General features: G+C 35.1%; 1 pseudogene; it reads right to left on the bottom strand.

The window, feature by feature from the left end:
* Positions 1–19,559: 19,559 nt before the first annotated feature.
* On the bottom strand, positions 19,560–19,672 carry LOC122119007 (annotated as a pseudogene).
* Between the last annotated feature and the right edge of the window lie 287 nt (positions 19,673–19,959).

The raw sequence follows: 19,959 nt of genomic DNA, 5'->3' as shown, positions 1-19,959 counted from the left end.
GGGATGATGCAAAAGTTGAGCTTTGTCTCTTCTACTAGTGGCCTGAATTATTTTATGACATAGATATGTAATTTCTTTGCATTTAAAAATTATATGAAGACAACAAATCCTCAAAGAAACAACTGCCCAATAAGTAAGCGGGCGAAAGACTTAAAGAGAAGCTTCTCTGAAGAAGAAAGAAGGATGGCCAATAGACACATGAAGAAATGTTCAACATCCCTAGCCATAAAAGAAATGCAAATCAAAACAACATTGAGATATCACCTCACTCCAGTTAGAACAGCAAAAATCAAGAACTCTAACAACAACAGATGCTGGAGGGGATGTGGACAGAAAGGAACCTTACTTCATTGTTGGTGGGAATGTAAACTTGTTCAACCACTTTGGAAAGCAGTATGGAGGTTCCTCAAAAGACTTCACATAGAACTCCCCTATGACCCAGCAATCCCACTTTTGGGCATTTACCCTAATGTTTACAAAAAAGACCACACTAAAGCTACCAGCACAACTATGTTTATTGCAGCATTATTTACCATAGCTAAGATATGGAACCAACCCAGATGCCCCTCAGTAGATGAATGGATCAAGAAAATGTGGTATATATACACAATGGAATTCTATGCCTCCATCAGAAAGAATGACATTGCCCCATTTGTTAGGAAATGGAAAGGCTTGGAAAAAAATATATTAAGTGAAGTAAGCCAGGCCCAAAGAAACATAGGTCCCATGGTTTCCCTTATTTGCAATATCTAGTATAGGTATGAGTCAAGCGGAAAAAGTCAGAGAATGTGATGTTAGGAAAACGAACCCTCAAATATGTATTTTAATGTTTTTGTTTCTTTCATGCATGTGTTTCTAACGCATTTATAAGATTATTTCTTTGTTGCTTAGTATGTCCCTCCCCCACAGTGTAACCCCTGCTTTCACTATATTTGATGTCAGTATAACATGTGGAGGAGACGGGGACAAACAAGTCGTTTAAGGATTCAGGTGGACCTGTTGCAACAATGAGAAGTACAAAATGTCATGTCAAAACCAGCTTTACAATGTCGGTGGAGGGGGGGGGAGGGGGGGTATGATTGGTTGGGGGGGAGGGGGGAGGCTGGGAAGGGAGGTGAAGGGTAAACAAAGGAGGAGGCTGCAATGCTTGGTAAGAAATGTATGCATTTTTCTGCCATGTAATTGTAACCCCTCTGTACAGTATGTTCTCAAATAAAATAAAATAAAATTTAAAAAAAATTATATGAAGATGCATATTTATGCGATATTTATATTAATTGATGGAATAGTTGCATAGGATCACGTTAATTATATTCAATAGTTTATGCTCTATGATATGCTTATGAGTTTGTCTTTGGCAATATGAATTGAGCTCTCTAACCACAAACGGAATTTCATTGTCAAATACTACAAGGAGATTACAGATGCTAGTACCAAAATGAAAGCTGGACTGGAACAATAAAACTGTATAAAGCTACAAGTTTGAAGTGAGGGGGTCAGTGGTAAGGGCTATGGTAAAACAGAAATTCTTCACCGTGGAATCTTGGAAAAATAAAAGGTGTTTTCTTGAATTACTAGCTTTTAAAACATTCTTAGAAAACAGAACATTGTTTTTTATTCTTGCTATTTGGAACCTCTTTAATGAATGGTTTAACAAAAAATTATCAAAACGACTTTGAAAATTCAATGATGTGAATTATCATATTAACATTATACTAAAAGTTGCCTTGAGATTCAGGAAGGCTGTATTCCTTTTCTATTAAATTAATGGAGTAAGCTTCCTTTTGAATGATTGTACAGGCCATGACACTTGTTCCAAAACAAAAAATATACTGGAGAGAAAAAAAAAGAAGAGTAGTTCCTGGAAAATGGCAGAGAAAAGCTGGAGGCTAAACAAGCTCTCGCATAGAGATCAGTTTTAGTGTTCCAGTGAACAGTCCTAGACTGGAGAATTACACCAAGTGTGCCATCATAGTACAGAGAGTTTGGCCAGAGAGGGAAAAGCCAGGCAAGGAGACAGACCTGAGTTCTTTCTGGTAGCTGCGGCTGTGGTGGTGTCGGCGGCGGCGCCGCTGCCATACCTACAACACAGAGAATACTGGACAAAGGTGCCAGAAACAACAAGCTAGCAGATTCTACTCAACACCAGCAAGAAATGACAAGAAGCAGATATCTTTATCCTACAGATCGCAGACCAGAGACTACAAAGGAACCAAGACTCTACTCCACGGAGGAGAATGTCACTCAGCCCAGGCAGTGAAAACTCTGCCCCCAAAGGAGTGTCTTTCTTCACTGGGTAAACAGAACCAGAAGCTGACCCTCCCTATAGCAGCCTAGATAATCAATTGAAATTTAGTAAACATAAACCTTGAGAATGGCTCCAGGCTGGGCTCGCTCTGTGAATGTCTCAGAATCTACCCCCTCAGGGAAAAGCTACTGTTTGCTGAAAGGCCTCAACTCGACCCAGAACCTAGCCTCATCACAGCATCTCCAAACTATAGGAAACAGCCATCTTTCTCTTTTGTGACACTCAAAACAGATCTCCCTCCCACTGAACTATCCTGGGAGGAAGATCACAAAATTCTGGGTAAAGCAGAGTATTTTTCTGCCTGCCCAAACGAACTGATTTAATAAACCAATCAAGCCACAGAAAAACCAAACACCACAAGCAGACCAGAGACTCCACCAAGGGACTGGTTATGGACAAACGGGAGATACAGGATCTTTCCGTTCGCCCCCCCCCCCACCCCCCATGAAAATAAAAGAACCCTATTGTATTCTATTAATCTTTTTTTCCTCTTACAATTTTTATTTTAGGTGAATATGTGTGTGTATGTTCTTTTTTATTTTTATTTTATTTCTACTGAACTTTTGTTTTTTTTTTCTTTCTTTCTCATTCTTTTCATTTTTTCTTCTCTTTCATTCTTTTTTTGGATGACTTAATTGCTCTTCTGCTCATCTTCATATATACCTGTCATCGATTATTAGACCTTATCCATCGTTGTGTACACACATAATCCAGAAATTTATTACTAATTCAGAACCTCTTAGGCTTAAATTCCTCAGAGATCAGTTCCATTCCTTTGTAATTATAGTTGATTTACTGGACCTGTATGTTTCCCTGAGATCAAGTCCCTTGTTCTTAGAAGCCTGTGTTTCTTTGTATGATTCAGGCCGATTAACAGTATTCTGAATACAATATCCTCAAACTTTATATTCAAGTCAAACTCCATGAATTCATGCTACTGTTCCAAAATACTAAAATGTGTTGGATCTAGAGACCAAAAAAATACACCTTGTTATTTTAGTAGGAATTGACATCATGAATGTAGAAGAATATTGATCAGGAACTGAGGTAAGAGAACTCGAGTATGTGGGAAAATGTAGAATACTTTATATGTGTTAGAGATACAGAATCATCTTCTATAGGCCCATTTATTGAATACTTCTCATCTTTTATTGAAAGGTCAATTTATATATACAGTTTTCCAGTTACTTTGCTTACCTATCATTTCTGATCACAAATCCTCTTATGAATGTTTATAGTATCTTTGAATAATTCACACGATTTGCATGTACTTATGATCTGAAGGAGACAGTCGCTACTACATCTTTCATTCTATGTGACGAACCCTTTTGTTTTGTTTCTCTGTTTGCTGAATAAATATATTCCTGGAAACAGAATATTCACAGCAAATTTGAGTGTAATTTTATTTTGTAAATTTCAAATGTAATATAAACTTTGTATTGACTACTGATATTCTAAAAATGAGTGATATTCATGAACAAAATATTTTGGTGCCTTTGAGTAAATTGAGTCTTGATGTGGTGGTTCTTCTGTCTGATTGAGTTAACCATTATCTTATTCATGTATGAACATATGCATTGCACTTTTTAATGTTTACATATAAAATAGTCCCCAAGCATTTAGTTTAAAGTAATAATGGGAAGGTGTCTTCCTATTCCAATCTTTATATGTACTTCAGAAAAAGTACTGAAAATACATGATGTTTACTGGAGCAATATAAAAGATGAGAACTTATTTCTAAGGAGAATAGGCTTATTGATTAAAACATAGAAAAGTGTAAAAAAGTCAGGTTTCTTGCTTGAGACTGCATAAATTTCATATGAATGTAGCTCAAGATGATACTGAAAGATAAATTCATATTTATATTACTGAGATTTACATCACAATATAAGCAATATAGGTATTTAAGGAATTGGTCATTCAAAGCCCTAGATACCTAATGGATGAAGAATGGAATAGAAAATAGCAGAGGAAAACAATTCAACATGCAGCTATTATGATTTTATACTGCTAATATGAAAGAAATGGAGCTTTTGCTTTTCTGAAGAAGAAAGTTTAGTTTAATAAGTCTTCAGTTGTAATGAGTATAAAGTCTTTTCCTCCAATATATCGAGGAGTACTATACTCATCCTCAGAAATGTAAATCAGTAATTATTTTAATTAGCTTTGTTTAATATTAACTTACTTGTGTAGCAAATATGTTAAAATATTCGCTCTCTTTTCTTCAATATATTAACATACATTTCATACTTTACTATCTCTTAATACAAGCCTGAAATAACTACTTCAAAGTAACACAAATAGAAAAACAAAAATAACCTGATACAACAATCAGAAATCCTAAATTGTGTGAAAAAGTCTACAATAAAAAAACTAAATCTGAGGAAGAGGAAAAACAATGACAGAAGATCAACAGAAGTTTACTCTAACTCTCTCTGATAAAATAGAGATTTAGAGTCCTAGCAGGTACTCCTCTTCTAGCGGGTCACACCAAGTCAGCTATAATATACAATTTAAAAGATTTTATATTGTCTTCACAAGAAAACAGAAATCTATGAAAAGGTGTCCAGCCAGGCTGGTGACTACTGTGAATGTGTTGGCCAACATATTCAAAAGCACATTTGCAGTGTGAAAATAAAAGGGGAGCATGGAAAAAAGCAGAAACAGAAATGTACATCAGAGAAATCCACCTCTATACAGAGAGACAATTCACCATACCACTGGACAGTCCGAACTGTCACTGGAACCACAAGTATGAACATCACACCATCGCACCACAACTGGTTTCTACTCCTACACTTAATGATCAAAACAAAAACCTAATTCCAAAAAAGCAAATCACAACAGAAGACCAAACCAACACCTGCAAATCAACCAAGAACATAGAGATTCACCTATTAAGATCATAGTTTCCCCCCCAAAAAAATTTCCAAGTGGACAGAACAAATCAGAAAAATACAAGAAAAGTGATGTCAAGGTAGTAGAATTCACACAGTAAGTAACCAGGCATTAGAACAGACAATCAAGGATAGTTACCAAAATAATTACATATACGGCTGAAAAATGTGATTAATGGAAAGATAGAAAACCTCTACAAAAAAATTCGTGAAAAGATGAGACCAACCAATCATTAGAAAAATAATTCACGGAGACTACAAACAGAAAGATAAATAAATTCTGAGAATACAAAGGAGTCCAAGAATAAAATGGATGCCTAGTTAAAAGATATGAGAGAAGGGGCTGGGAAGATGGCTCAGTGGTAGAGCACTTGCCTTGCATGCCTGAGGCCCTGGGTTCGATTCCTCAGCACCACATAAGCAAAAAAGAAAAAGCCGGAAGTAGCGGTGTGGCTCAAGTGGTAGAGTGCTAGCCTTGAGCTGAAGAGCTGAGGGACAGCGCCCAGGCCCAGAGTTCAGGCCCCACGACCGGACCCCCCCCCCCCCAAAAAAAAAAGATATGAGAGAAGACACAGCTAAGATAACAACCCTTGCAACTTCCCCACCCAAAGAAAAAATGTACAGAAAGTCAATACAAGACCTAAAACAAACCATTAATAAAGGGATAGAGCCCCTAAAAATGACCAATTAGAAGACAGGGAAATCAAAAACAAAGTAGAATGTCTCTACAGTAAATAGATGACATAGAAGATAATCTCAGGGTCCAAGACAGAATAGGCCTAATAGGAAAGAGGAGATAATCATTTAGAAAAACTCCAAGAAATAAGAAATGATCTTGCCAGAACTTCAAGACTCAGTTAGAAGATCAAATTTCAGAGAAATAGGTATCAAGAAGGAGAAGAGCAAGAAAATAAATGGATGGGAAGCATATTACAGAATTCTAGCAGAGAACATGCCAAACATCCAACGAGATAGGCTCATGCAGAGAAGAGAACTCAAACAGAATTCTAGAACTGAACAATCCACCATGATATCATAATCCATTAGAGGATGATTAACGATCAAGAAAACGATTCTTAAAGCTGCCATAGAGAAAAGATTGATTATTTATAAAGGATATACAGTCAGAATAATTACAGATCTCTTAGCTGATATGGTAAAAAGGAGAGCCTGGCATTAAATATGACAAACATTAAAGGTAAACAACTACCAACCGTGAATATGGTCCCAAGCCAAACTCTCCTTTATATTTAAAGGATATATAAACATATTTCATGACAAAGAAAACTTGAAACAACGTATCTTCACCAAATCAGTAGGATAGAAGTTAATCAAATATATCCTACATAGAGAAGATCAAGAGGAAGAGGAACTGTTTATATAAAATGCTCCCTACTAGAGAACAAGGTAAATATATTAAGAGTAGATGAGGCACAGCTCCTAACAGCAGGTGTATAACATAGCAGGATTTATCTGATATTTCTCAGTCTTAACTCTCAATATCAATGGACTTAAATTTCCAAATAGAAGACATAGATTAGATACTAGTATCAAAAAACAAGACGCATCCATGTAGTATCTAAAAGGGAAACATTTTATTGAGAAAAACAAACACATACTCAAACTAAAAGTCTGGAAGGAAAATTTTCAAGCAAATGGAGACATTAAGCAGGCCACAGCAGAATTACTAACATAAGATAAAATAGAATTCAAATTAAAATTAGTAGGAAGAGACATTATATATTGATAAAAGCAACTCTCCATTAGGAGGATATAACAAGTCTAAATATCAATGCCCTGAACACTGCAGCATCCCACTTCATCAACCAAATACTACTTAACCTAAAAAGACATCTCAACACATCATTCCCTTCCATGGATTGGTTATGCAGGAAAAACTCAACCAAGATACTGCAGACTTAAATCACTACATTGACCACCTGTCCCTTACAGACATCTACAGGATATACATTCAATATCAGACTTTACATTCTTCGTAGCAGCTCATGGAAGCTTCTTCAAAATAGAACATATCCTATGTCACATAGAAATTCTGTCCAAATTGAAAGAAAAATGAATTGAATTCCCATTTCTTGTCAGACTATAACAGAATAAACTTAGTATTAAGCAGCTAAAGCAAAAAAAAAAATTCAAACCCATGAAGACTGAACAAAAATTTGCTGAATGACCAGTGCAACACTGAAGGGATTAGAATGGAAATCTGAAAGTTTCTAGAATTTAACAAAAATGAACACACAAAATACCAGCTACTCTGATATTTGCAGTACTTACACGAAAATTTATAGCTCTATGTACCTACAGAAAGTAATTGAGGAAATCTCAAATGAATATTTTAATTATGTAGCTCAAGCTCCTTGAAAACAGAAAGAAGCACAAACCCAAAGCAATAGACAGAAACAAAAAAATTAAATCAGAAATAACTAAATAAATACGAAATAAAACATAGAAAGAATCACTAAATCAGAGTTGGTTTTTTAAATAAATTAACAGACTTGACAGACCTTTACTAAATCTGACTAAGCTGAGAACATACATAGATAAATAGGTAAAAAGCACGAATATTGGGAGAAGATCTTTAGTTGCTCTGCAATGCACAAAGGCCTCATATCTCAAATATATTATTTAGAGCCCAAAAAGTTAATGTCACCCAAAAAACAAATCCTCCAAGAAATAACAACCCTCTTAATAAGTGGGCTAAAGATGTAAAGAGAGACCTCTCTGAAGAAGAAATACGCATGGCATAAAGACACATAAGGAAATACGCAACATTTCTGGCCATAAAAGCAATGCAAATCAAAGCAACCTTGAGATTCCACCCTCACCCCAGTTAGAATGACCATTATGAAGAAAACTAATAATAAGAGATGCTGGGCTGGTGGGGATGTGGCCAAAAAGGAACATTACTACACTATTGGTGGAAATGTAAACTTGTTCAAATAGTCTGTAATGAAGTATAGAGGTTCCTCAATAGAGCTCCTATATTACCCAGCAATGATGGATCAAGATAATGTCGAATATATACACAAAACTCTATGCTTCTGTCAGAATGAATGATTTTGCCCCATTAGTAAGAAAATGGAATCACTTGGGAAACATAAGTCAAACAAGCCAGACCCAAAGAATCAGAACCTACAGGTTTTCACTCATTTGGAAAAACTAGAATATGTCTAGGATATTCACAATAGCTCAATAGCAATATGCATATCACGATATAAAATGATGCTTATCGAAATGAGCTCCAAGACATGGATACAAGATGATTGTATTGTGAATAGTTTTTAGTTATTTCTATTTAGTTTTTACCCTTTGGTTTATTCCCTGTAGTCACTGTTTTTTTTTTTAAATTTCTGTACCTTTTGTCTTATAGATAAATTAATCTAATTTGAGGAAGGGAAGTGAAATCACAGAAATGGTGGGACAAAGATTAACCAAAGCAACAGTGATATACAGATGGTATGTTAGAAATGAACTTCAAACTTTGGGGGAGTAGGATGTCAGGATTGGGGGAAGGACAAAATGAGGAAGGGGTAATACTGTTAAAAATGTACTCATGGGGGTGGGAAGGTGGCTCAGAGGTAGAGCGCTTGCCTTTTATGCCTGAGCCCCTGGGTTATATTCCTCAGCACCACATAAGCAAAAATAAAAAACCCAGAAGTGGCGCTATGGCTCAAGTGGTAGAGCACTAGCCTTGAGCTGAAGAGCTGGGGGACAGCGCCCAAGCCCAGAGTTCAGGCTCCATGACTGGACCCTCCTCCCCAAAAATGTACTCATTACTTATGTAACTGTAACCCACCCCTCAGTATATCACCTTCATAATATAAAATCCCCCCCAAAAAATTAGAGAACTCACCCAAATAGAGAAAATTAGAGACAAAAATGACACATCACAACATAAATAAGAAAAAATTAAGAAGTTTATGAGAGTACTTTGAAAACCGTATCCCAATCACCTGGTGAATCCTGGAGAAATTCATGCCTTCCTATACTTGATCTGAACCAAGAAGTAACACATAAGAAGTAATGAAAATGAAATGTCAATAAACCACTTTCCATTCCAGAAAAATCTAGGACTCAATGAATTTACCATGAAATTAAGGCCTGCAAAGAACTTACAGTACTTAGAACTAACTCTTCAATGGAATAGAAAGGGAAATGGAATTATCAAAACACATTCTATGAGGCTAGAATAAGACTCTTCCCCAAATCATGTAGAGACTCACCAAAGAAAGAGAACTATGAACCCAGTTCTTTGATAAGCATTGATACAGAACTTCTTAAAATATTCTCACCAACCAATTTTTGCCACTAACAAAAAAATCACATCGCATGATCAAATAGGTTTCAGCCTAAGATATAATTGGATTCAATATTCTTGTCACTAAACATAATACAAACCATCAGCGGAAGCTGGGACAAGAAACACATTATCGTCTATATGTATGTAGAAATAGCTTTTAACAACCTGCAATACCCCTTTATGATTTAAAAAGTTATCAGAAGCTAGGAATGCATGAAATATTCCTCAATATACTACTGATTAGGTATATGATAGTGATAATTAGTAATTATGTAACAGTGGAAGTATGAAGACATTAAAATCAGGAATGAGACAAGGATGTCCTCTCTCTCTACTATTCTTCAATATGGTAGTGGACTATCTAGGAAAAGCAATAGGGAAGAGAAAGTAATAAAGAGCGTGCAAATAGGGAAGAAGTAATCCTATCCCTTTTTACAGATGAAATGACCCTATAGCTTCCTGCCTTAAGATAGTAAAAGTGATGTTAACTTTCGGCAATGTTGCACAGTATATAGCCCACAAGAATCAGTAGTTTTTTCTGTGTTACCAACAATGGGAAGAACCAGGCTGAAATCCAAAAAAAAACCTCATATGTATTAGCCTCAAAATCAAAACAAATCCAAACAAAACAAAAGAACAACTACAAAGCTGGGAATTACTTAATTTAACTAAAAATGTGAAGGACCTCTACTGTGAAAACTTTAAAATTATAAAAAGGGAAACTGAAGGAGATTTAAGGAAATGGGAAGTCTTTCAATGCTCCTGTTTGGAAGAATTAATATAGTGAAAACTGAAATACTACCCCAAACTATTAACAATGCAATACTTATCAAAATCTCAACAATATTCTTCAATGCATTCGAGAAAGCAATTCAAATTTAATATGGACGAAAAATGAAAGGCTTGGGAAAATTCTACCAAGAGAAAAGAGAGAGGAATGCAGACAGAATAATATAGGTTTCATGGATTCATTCAATTATGGTATCTACAAGTGAACAAGACAGATTCTACCTCTTCCCAGTTAGAACGGTCATTATGAAGAAAGCTAACAATAGCAAATGCTGGCATGGATGCAGCCAATTGGAACCCTATGACACTGCTGGTTGGAAATTAAATTGTTCAAATACTGTAGAATTCAGTTCGGAGTTTCCTGAAAAGAGTAAATATACATCTCACTTAAGACCCAGTAATTCCCCTCATGGGCAATAATCCAAAAATTAACAAACAAGCTCACATGAAAGCTACAACTATAACTATGTTCAGTGACCAGGTCCAGAGTTCAAGGACTGGAAAAAAGTTACCACTGCTGGCATTTGTTTCCACAAATATGAACCCTTTGACATATGATACCAAATCATTCTATTTGCAGTAGCTAGCATAGGACTTAAAGGTAGTGGTTGAAAAAATGGCTTCTTTGTTGAATATTAGGAAAAGATGTAGGCAGTCCAAGAAAAGGGAGATTTTGTTGTTGTTGTTGTTGTTCGAGGGGCTTGAAGTCTAGGCATGGGCACTGTCCCTGAGCTCTTCAACTCAAGGTGGGTACTCTATCTCTTGAGCCACAGTGTCACTTCTGGTTTTTTGGTGGTTAAATGGAGATAAGAGTCTCAGGGACTTTCTTGCCCAGGCTGTGTTTGAACTGCAGTCCTCAGATCTCAGCTTCATGGGTAGCTAGGATTACAGCTCTGAGCCACTGGCACCAGGCTAAAAATGGAGGATTTTTAGAAAAGAAAATCCACCTCCTCACTGGTGTCGAAACCTCAGATATCAGTATTAGAACACTTCACCTTCAACTCATTTCATCAGAAATTTGTAAATTTTCTCTATTCTTTCATGCAGGAATACTGCAGTCAGTATCAACTCAGCTGTGGGACTGAACAGTTGTATGGCTTGCTAGCACCTAAATCAAGAACTGTTACATCAAAACAAATGAGACTCACTTTTGGAATAATTGTTTTCTCTTTTTATAACAAATCTTTGCTTGATTATTTCATAATGTGACTGATGACATTTTCATTCTCTTCAGCCTTCTCCCACATGTGGTCAAATATTTAAGTATTCAAAGATTTCCATTGATAATTCATTAAGCTGACCTCTAAGAAAAGGTGCATTTCTGGAATTTGGTTTTCTGTATTGTACTTACATGCATAGGCTTTCTATGATTTATTTGTTCTACAAGGAATTCTACTTTCTAATTTTTGTGTGATCAATTTTAGTCTCTGTTCAGTCTTTCTGACAATCTCTCTGGAGTCTCATTTGAGTCTGCCTCATAAAAAATATATTATTTATCAGCTAAATGACTTTCAGCTTCTGTTTTTGCCTGACGTCATGTAGGCTGTGCTGCACTTACTGGAGTTTTTGTTTGTTTGTTTGTTTGTTTTGTGTGGTATTTTTTTTTTTTGTTTTAGAGGTCTAATATTACTATTCAAGATAGTAGCTTCTCGGGGTCCCAGTGATACCCTGACCTAGAATCAATGGGTTTTTCTCCTAAAGATACAAAGAAACAGCTGACTAAATTCCTGTTAATTGTCTCAAAATGAGGCAATCTGGCATCCTTGCAAAGCCATCAATAATCCTCTGTAACCACTTATAGAAATGGTCTATCAAGATGGCTTTTCAAGGTTGACTGTGAAAAATGTTCATTTCCAATTCAGCACCATGAAGCAGATCACATTCCATGGAGCAGACTTTTGGAAGGAAGGTCCCTTTCCTTCCTTCTCTTATCATACATCAAACCATAATATTCTGCAGTTGTGGCCAGCCTGGAGCACATTTTCCCAAGAATATTCTGTAGTGTAAAAGAGGACCAACTATGAAAATAAAGGGGAAAATACTTGTCTACTGCAGACTGATTTATCTTACTTTTATCTTCTGTTATTTTCATTACTTCAAACACATGGATAAATTATATTGGGATTTGACAAGTGGCAAAGGATTAATGGAATAAACATTCAGTTTACTTTCATATATCCAATATAATGCACTTAATCCCTTATGGAAAATAAAATCTGACTGTAGAAACAATCTCAGAAATATAAAATAAGCCTCAATATGAATAACCAGGCACATATACACCATCATCTACTAAGAAATTCAGTCTCTCTTTAAATATTTATTTGGTACAAAATAATAAAATTTAGTTGATGAATGTGACTTTCAAGTATCATCTGAAATACTCCTCGTGTATATGATTGTAAATGTTTTAGATGCCACCTAGACAGGAATTAAACATGCATGTAAAAATCAAATTTCCACAATTTAAGCTAGATTAGAGGAGTCATACCCTCCTGTATTGTGTGGTGTGAATTTTACTACAATGCTGAACTCTTCCACCTAATACCAAGAGTCATGTGCAAGAATTTATTTTTTCATGTTAAGATGAGTGCTAAGTGTAGGATACACTTTGAATTATTACATTAATTTATTAAAATTAGTTTCACTTTTTCTTTTCTATATCTGCAGAAAGTAAAATTATATATTAAACATTCAATATGAAGTAATCAATAATAAGTAAACTATTATTAAATTGATATACTATTAAACTGTGATTTGAATTATAGTTCTGACAAATTGTGATGTAAACAACATTTAATAGAATTATGGGTAATGTTTTTTAAACTTACCATCTTGTTATTGTTTTCTAATTGTGTCATTTGTTATTCTTGATCCAAGTCATCTCTTCACCTCAATTGTTTAGTTTTCTACTTTATCTATATTGGTTTGCTGATTATGCATTTTGTTTTCCCTTTTTAATAACTGATATGAGGCTGAAAATCTGTATGCTAGTTTATGACTTCCTACATTAAAGTCAAATTGCTGCTCTCCACAGCTGTTCTACTTTTCTTTGTAAAGTACAGAATTTCCTCTAGTGCCACCGACTGTATTGCTGCTCTCACATATTTTATTTTATTTTTTATTTAAATTTTATTGTCAAGGTAATGTACAGAGGGGTTATAGTTACATAATTAAGGTAATGAACTAATTTATTTTTTAACTTGTTAGCCCTTCACCTATTTTTCTCCCTCTTCCCTCTCAACGAACCTCCCAAGATCATTTCCAACATATTGTTTTGTGAGTAGCACTGTTGCATAGGTTCCCCCTTTGTCCTTTGTCTCACTATTTTGTTTTTTTTTCCTTCCCCTTCCCCAGTTCAGATCAACATATTTACAATACCCAGGGTATCAAAATCAAATACAGTGGCTACAGGGAATAAACCATAGGTGGGGAAAACACAAAAGGATAAAAAGAAATCATGTAGTACATTAAGAACAACAACAACAAAAAGAGCATGTCTTGGAGTTCATTTCACTTAGAATCACCTTATACGGTAATATGTAGTTATTGAGCTATTCTACTCATCTACTAAGATTATCCTTGATGTACACATAATACTCCCTATGACCTAGTAATCCCACTTCTGGGCATTTAACCAGACGACCACAAACAAGGCCACACTAAAGCTTCCAGCACAATTATGGTTATCACAGTAATATTTACCATAGCTAAGATATGGTATCAACCCTGATGCCCCTCAGTAGATGAATGGATCAAGAAAATGAGACACACACACTCACATACACACATACACACACATACTATGCTTCCATAGAAAGAAAGATACCACCTCATTTGTAAGGAAATGGAAGGTCTTGGAAAAAATCATATTAAGTGAAATAAGTCACACTTAAAGATACATAGTTCCCATGGTTTCCCTTATTTGTAATAATTAGTTACTTCAAGGATAATCTCATGTATTTTATTTTATTTTTTTTATTGTGAACATACTGTACAGAGGGGTTAAAATTACATGGGCAAGTTAATGAGTACATTTCTTATCAAGCTTTGCAGCCTCGTCCTATGTTTACTCTTCACATCCCTTCCCAGCCTCCCCCGCTCCCCAATCCAATCCTCCCCACCACACCAAAGTTGTAAAGTTCGTTTTCAACATGACAACTTGTACTTCTCATTGTTGCAACGGGTCCAACTGTAACCTTAAATGACTTGTTTTTTCCTACTCCACAAATTATACCGACATCAAATATAGTGAAACATCAACAAATTGGAGAAATCTGAAATCAAGAATTTAATGACACTTCTAAACCTCCTTGAAACAGAGTAGCAAGATAAACCCCAATCCAGTAGATGGAAAGAAATAATTAAAATCAAGTCAGAATTAAATGAATTAGAATCCAAAAAAACTATAGAAAAAAATCAACAAAACAAAGAGTTGGTTCTTTGAAAAAAATTAACAAAATTCACAGACCCTTAGCAAATCTTATCAGAAAAAGAAGAGAACACACTCAAATAAATAAACTCAGAGATGAGAATGGAAACATCACCACGGAAACAACCAAGATTCAAACATTATACGGAAACACTTCTCAAAACTTTATGCTAATAAGTTTGAGAACTTGAAAGAAATGGACCTTTTCCTAGCAAATACTGACATGCCAAAACTAAACCAAGATGAGTTAAATCATCTTAACAGGCCCATATCAAGCCTTGAAATAGAAATAGCAATAAGAGACCTCCCACCTAAGAAAAGCCCGGGACCAGATGGTTTTACAGCAGAATTCTACAAGGCCTTCAAAGCAGAACTCACACCAATACTCTTCCAACTCTTCAATGAAATTGAAAGAGAAAGTTCACTACTGAACACATTCTATGAAGCCATCATAACCCTCATCCCAAAACCAGGCAGGGACTCATCAAAGAAAGAGAACTATAGACCCGTTTCTTTGATGAACATTGATGCAAATCTTCTCAACAAAATTTTGGCCAATCGACTTCAACAATTCATCCAAAATATCATACACCACGATCAAACAGGATTCATTTCAGGGATGCAAAGCTGGTTCAATATACGCAAATCAATTAATATTATTCATCACATCAACAGGAACAAGGATGAGAACCACATGGTTATCTCAAAGATGCATAAAAAGCATTCGACATAATCCAACACTCTTTTATCATGAAGGTTTTGGAAAAATTAGGAATCCATGGAGCATTCCTCAATACAATAAAGGCTGTATATGACAAACCTACAACCAGCATTATACTTAATGGTGAAAAACTAAAGCCATTTCCTCTTAACTCAGGAACAAAACAAGGATGTCCACTCTCTCCACTTCTCTTCAATCAGTATTAGAATGCCTAGCTACAAGATGCAAACATAAAGGGGATCCAAATAGGGAAAGAAGAATAAGGATCTCTGTCTTTGCAGATGACATGATCTTGTATTTAAAGAATCCCATAGACTCCACTCCCAAATTACTCAAGCTGATTCAAAACTTTGGCAAAGTAGCAGGGTATAAAATTTTCCCCTCCAAATCAATGGCTTCTCTGTATGCCAACAATGAGAAAAGTGTGGCTGAATTTAGGAAAGCAACTTCATTTGTAATAGCCCCACAAAAAAATAAAATACCTAGGAATTAACTTCACCAAAGAAGTGAAGGACCTCTATGATGAAAACTTTAAAAACCTGAAAATCAAAACAGAACTTAGAAAATGGGAAAACTTCCCATGCTCCTGGATTGAAAATATTAACATCGTGAAAATGGCAATACTTCCCAAGGCTATCTCATGTATTTTAATTTGACAGTTTGTTCTATGTTGAGCGTGCAAAATTATTGCTATATTGTTTGTTATCATTTCTACAAACAGGCAGGTTTATTGAAAGTATTAAGTTCATCTTATCCATTACTGAAAGAAGAACATCTAAAAGAGCAACCCCTACTGTGAAGAACAACTCCCACTTAATTACCTTCATTCCTATGTAAGGCCAGTGTTGTCCCCTGTATCCTCATATTGTACATTTCAACTCTATACCTCATACTCTATATCTAGTATCTTCTACATTGTCAACTAAATGCCCCAGAAGTTCCACTTTGCTTTACTTTTTAAAAATTTCTGTCTTAATATTTGAGGTTGGAACGTGTGTGTGTGTCTTTGTGTGTGTGTGTGTGTGTGTGTGTGTGCGCGCGCGCGCGCGCGCGCGCGCGCGTGTTTACACAGCTCAGAACACAACATTTTTCTTCATTTCGAATGCATCTTTCAGGTCGTTGTAAGTTGTGGCTAATGGGAGCAGTCCCTTGTTATTTTAAAAATGAAACAGAAAAAGATATTTGTGCATGTACCACAGTTGTTTTATTAGTCTGTAGTTGAACACTGAACATTGACTTATATCTTGGCTGCTCTTGTGAATAATGTGAATAAAAATGAACTACAGATATATTTACGAGTAACTCAGAGAGAAATAATCACATGATTGATGGGTCAGATGATATCTCAACTTTGGATTTCTTTAGAAACTTGCATACTACTTTCTACAACGAGAATACTAACCTGTTTTTGGACCAATAGTGTAGAAAATTTCCTTTTTCCCACACTCTCACCAACATTATTACCTTTTAATCAAAGGTAATAAAGGGCAGGTTTTTACTATCTGCAGTACCCTATACTGGCCTTAACTTAAATCCAACCTCTTAAATGCTTGGAATTACAAGCCTTTACCACCATAACTGGTTCCATGGATTTTTGATGAGTTATATTTATGAAGTTGTATCATAGTAATTTTGAATTATATTTCTCTAATGACATCTGCTCAAAAAGCATTAAGGCAGCATAGAAGTTGTATTAAACACAACTTTGTAAACCCACAGGCAATTTTCAGGGCTTTATGGAGAACAAGTCTATTCAGACCTTTTGTCCATTTTTAATCCAGTTTCTGGTTAATCTCATCTTTAATCTCGCTAAACCAGATCAATAATTAATTCAAGGTAGTAGAAAAGAAAAAAATGTAGCAACTCCTAACATTTTTCAGTTTTCAATAACATAGTATTGCTTAAATCATTTTCTGTTAACAATTGATACTATATAACTCAATTTAGTTAGACCTGTTACAAGGCTGTAGTTTATTTATTTTGGTTTCTTTCAGTCTCAAGTAGCTCAGATTTCAAACTGAAGAATAAATGGAAGGAAGCAAACAAAAAAAAAATACAGCTCCTCTCATCGGATGATGCCTGTATAAGAATGAGGAAAGAGTTCATCCTTCTAAGGACCTATGATAGGACAACAAAAAAAAAGAATTTATTCTTCTATGTCTTCTTTATCTTTGCGACATAACTTAAATGTTGTAAAACACAATATACTGCTCAGATACTTTTATGTTTTATCAGTTTTGCACATTTTCATATGGATTTCACCTCAGTCTACAACATTCCTTCATCATTTTGTCCCTGATATTTTTACACTATCAAGACATAAGATAACCAGTTTGATTTACAGCATGAGAAATTATCCACCTGGCTTCCTTGGAAGCAGAGCATGATCAATAGATATTACTTCTGGTTGCTCACTACATGTAATGGTTTCTGTACTACTTATCACATTCTATTTAGTATTTTAAAAAGATTGCTGGCTAAACTCAAAGCTCATTCCTAGAAGTTTATGTTAAGTGTTTCACAAGTTTCATTCCCTTAATTGTTAAGATAACATTCGCTATAACGCTAATGTTATTACCATTTTAGTGTTGGGAAAAAATGTAATTAAAGGCAGTAAGTGCATGGCCTAAAGACACACACAGTGAGGAAGGAAATGAGAAAAAGTTTCCAAAAGTCTTTCAGCAATACACAAAATGTAGATAAAATCTCTCCATTCTATGACACTCTCAATTCAATATTCATATTGTCCAAGAAATAATAGCATACTAAATATTGCCCATGGTGATTGTTTTCTGTCACATTTATCTTCAATACAGATTGTGTTGGTGATATTGGTTATCATACACAGAACTGAGCTTATACATTGAGGTCCAAAGAGAGGCAAATTTCTTCTGTCCCACAATTCCAGTATCCTATTTAAAAAGTACTAAAATTTTAAATATCAGCACTTACTGTCTTATAAGTATCCAAAAATTAAAAAATCATAAATAATCACTCCAAAATGCTTTAAAATTGGAGATACTAAAACATGCCCCTCTGAAGTAAATTTTCTTCTACTTTTAATGTTATTCTGAAAACCTTTGCTGGTTTGTCACACCTGTAATCCTAACTACTAGGGATATCTACTCAGGTGCCTGAGATTTGTGGATAACAGTTGGAATCCAATCAGGGCAAAAGAAACTCATGATATTATTTTTCAAAAATTTTAATGAACTAGCAAAGGGCCAAGAATGGAGATGTAGCTCATTTAGTAGCTCACCAATCTAGAGAGAAAAGGCCTAGCAAGACCTTGAAGCTCTGATTTCAAACTCTGAGCACGCCAACACACATGCAAGTGCTTGAGCACATGCGTGCATTCACACACATATTTATTCAAAATACCTTCATATCGGCGTTTTGCATGAATTTCTTTGCTAACGATATTATATGACTAAAATAAAGGAAATAAACTCTTCCATCTCAGAACATTTTTATACGTTCATATTGTAAAAATACTGTACAGAGAGGTAACATTTACATGAGCAAGGTAATGAGTAAATTTCCTAAAAAGCATTGTTACCTCCTCCTTTATTGTTCCCCTACCATCCCTTCCCTCCCACCTCCACAAGTCCATTAACCTCCTCCCTTTCCCCCCTCAATTGTAAAGTTCACTTTACAAAATAGTTTCTTGTGCATCTCATTGTTACAATGTGTCAACCTGTATCCTTATTTAAGCATTTTGGTTTTATTTTCCTTCTCCTCAGCAAATTAGAGGAGGAGAGTATATAAAAGGTGTAGGCGCAACAACTTCAAATACAGTGAAACAGGTGTTGTAGCATGGGGGAGGAACATATAAAGAAACAAAAAAAAACACATACTGTACGTTATAAGTACGTGAGAAACAATAGCAAGAAAAAAACCCACTTGTGTCCCTAACTTGGGGTTCATTTCCGTTAACATAACCTTATCTGGTCATGTACACATAACTTTTGACCTTTTCTGCTTATCTCAGACATATATTAGTTATTGAAAATTAGAGAAACCATGGGACCTATGTTTCTTTGGACTTGGCTTACTTCACTTAATAATTTTTTTCCAAGTCTTTCCATTTCCTCACAAATTGGGCGATGGAATGCTTCAGGAATTTGCCTGTCTTCCTTGCGAAGGGGCCATGTTAATCTTCTCTGTATCTTTCCAATGTTAGTGTATGTGATGCTGGATTGAGCACAGAACATTTTTTTATATATAAATTGTAACTGATTTTCTTAAACTAGACAATTCAACAAAAACTAAGTTTAAAAGAATTGTGAAATTTTAGAAACATGTACTTCTTACATAAGTACACAATTAAGAATAAAGTCAAGATTGACATGTCAAAAACAAAATAATTCCAGATATTTGTTGTTCAAGAGATGTGTAGGAGGAGGAATTCAATTATTCTATACAAGGGACATGTCATAATGAACACTGCAGCAAGTGTTAATGTTTGTTAAAAGTTTTAATGTTTTAAATATA

This window comes from Dipodomys spectabilis, unplaced genomic scaffold (assembly GCF_019054845.1).
Source record: "Dipodomys spectabilis isolate Male_0828 unplaced genomic scaffold, ASM1905484v1 ptg000159l, whole genome shotgun sequence".
NCBI lineage: Eukaryota > Metazoa > Chordata > Mammalia > Rodentia > Heteromyidae > Dipodomys > Dipodomys spectabilis.
The sequence above is the reverse complement of the archived record's forward strand: the minus strand, read 5'-3'. Positions and strand labels throughout refer to the sequence as shown.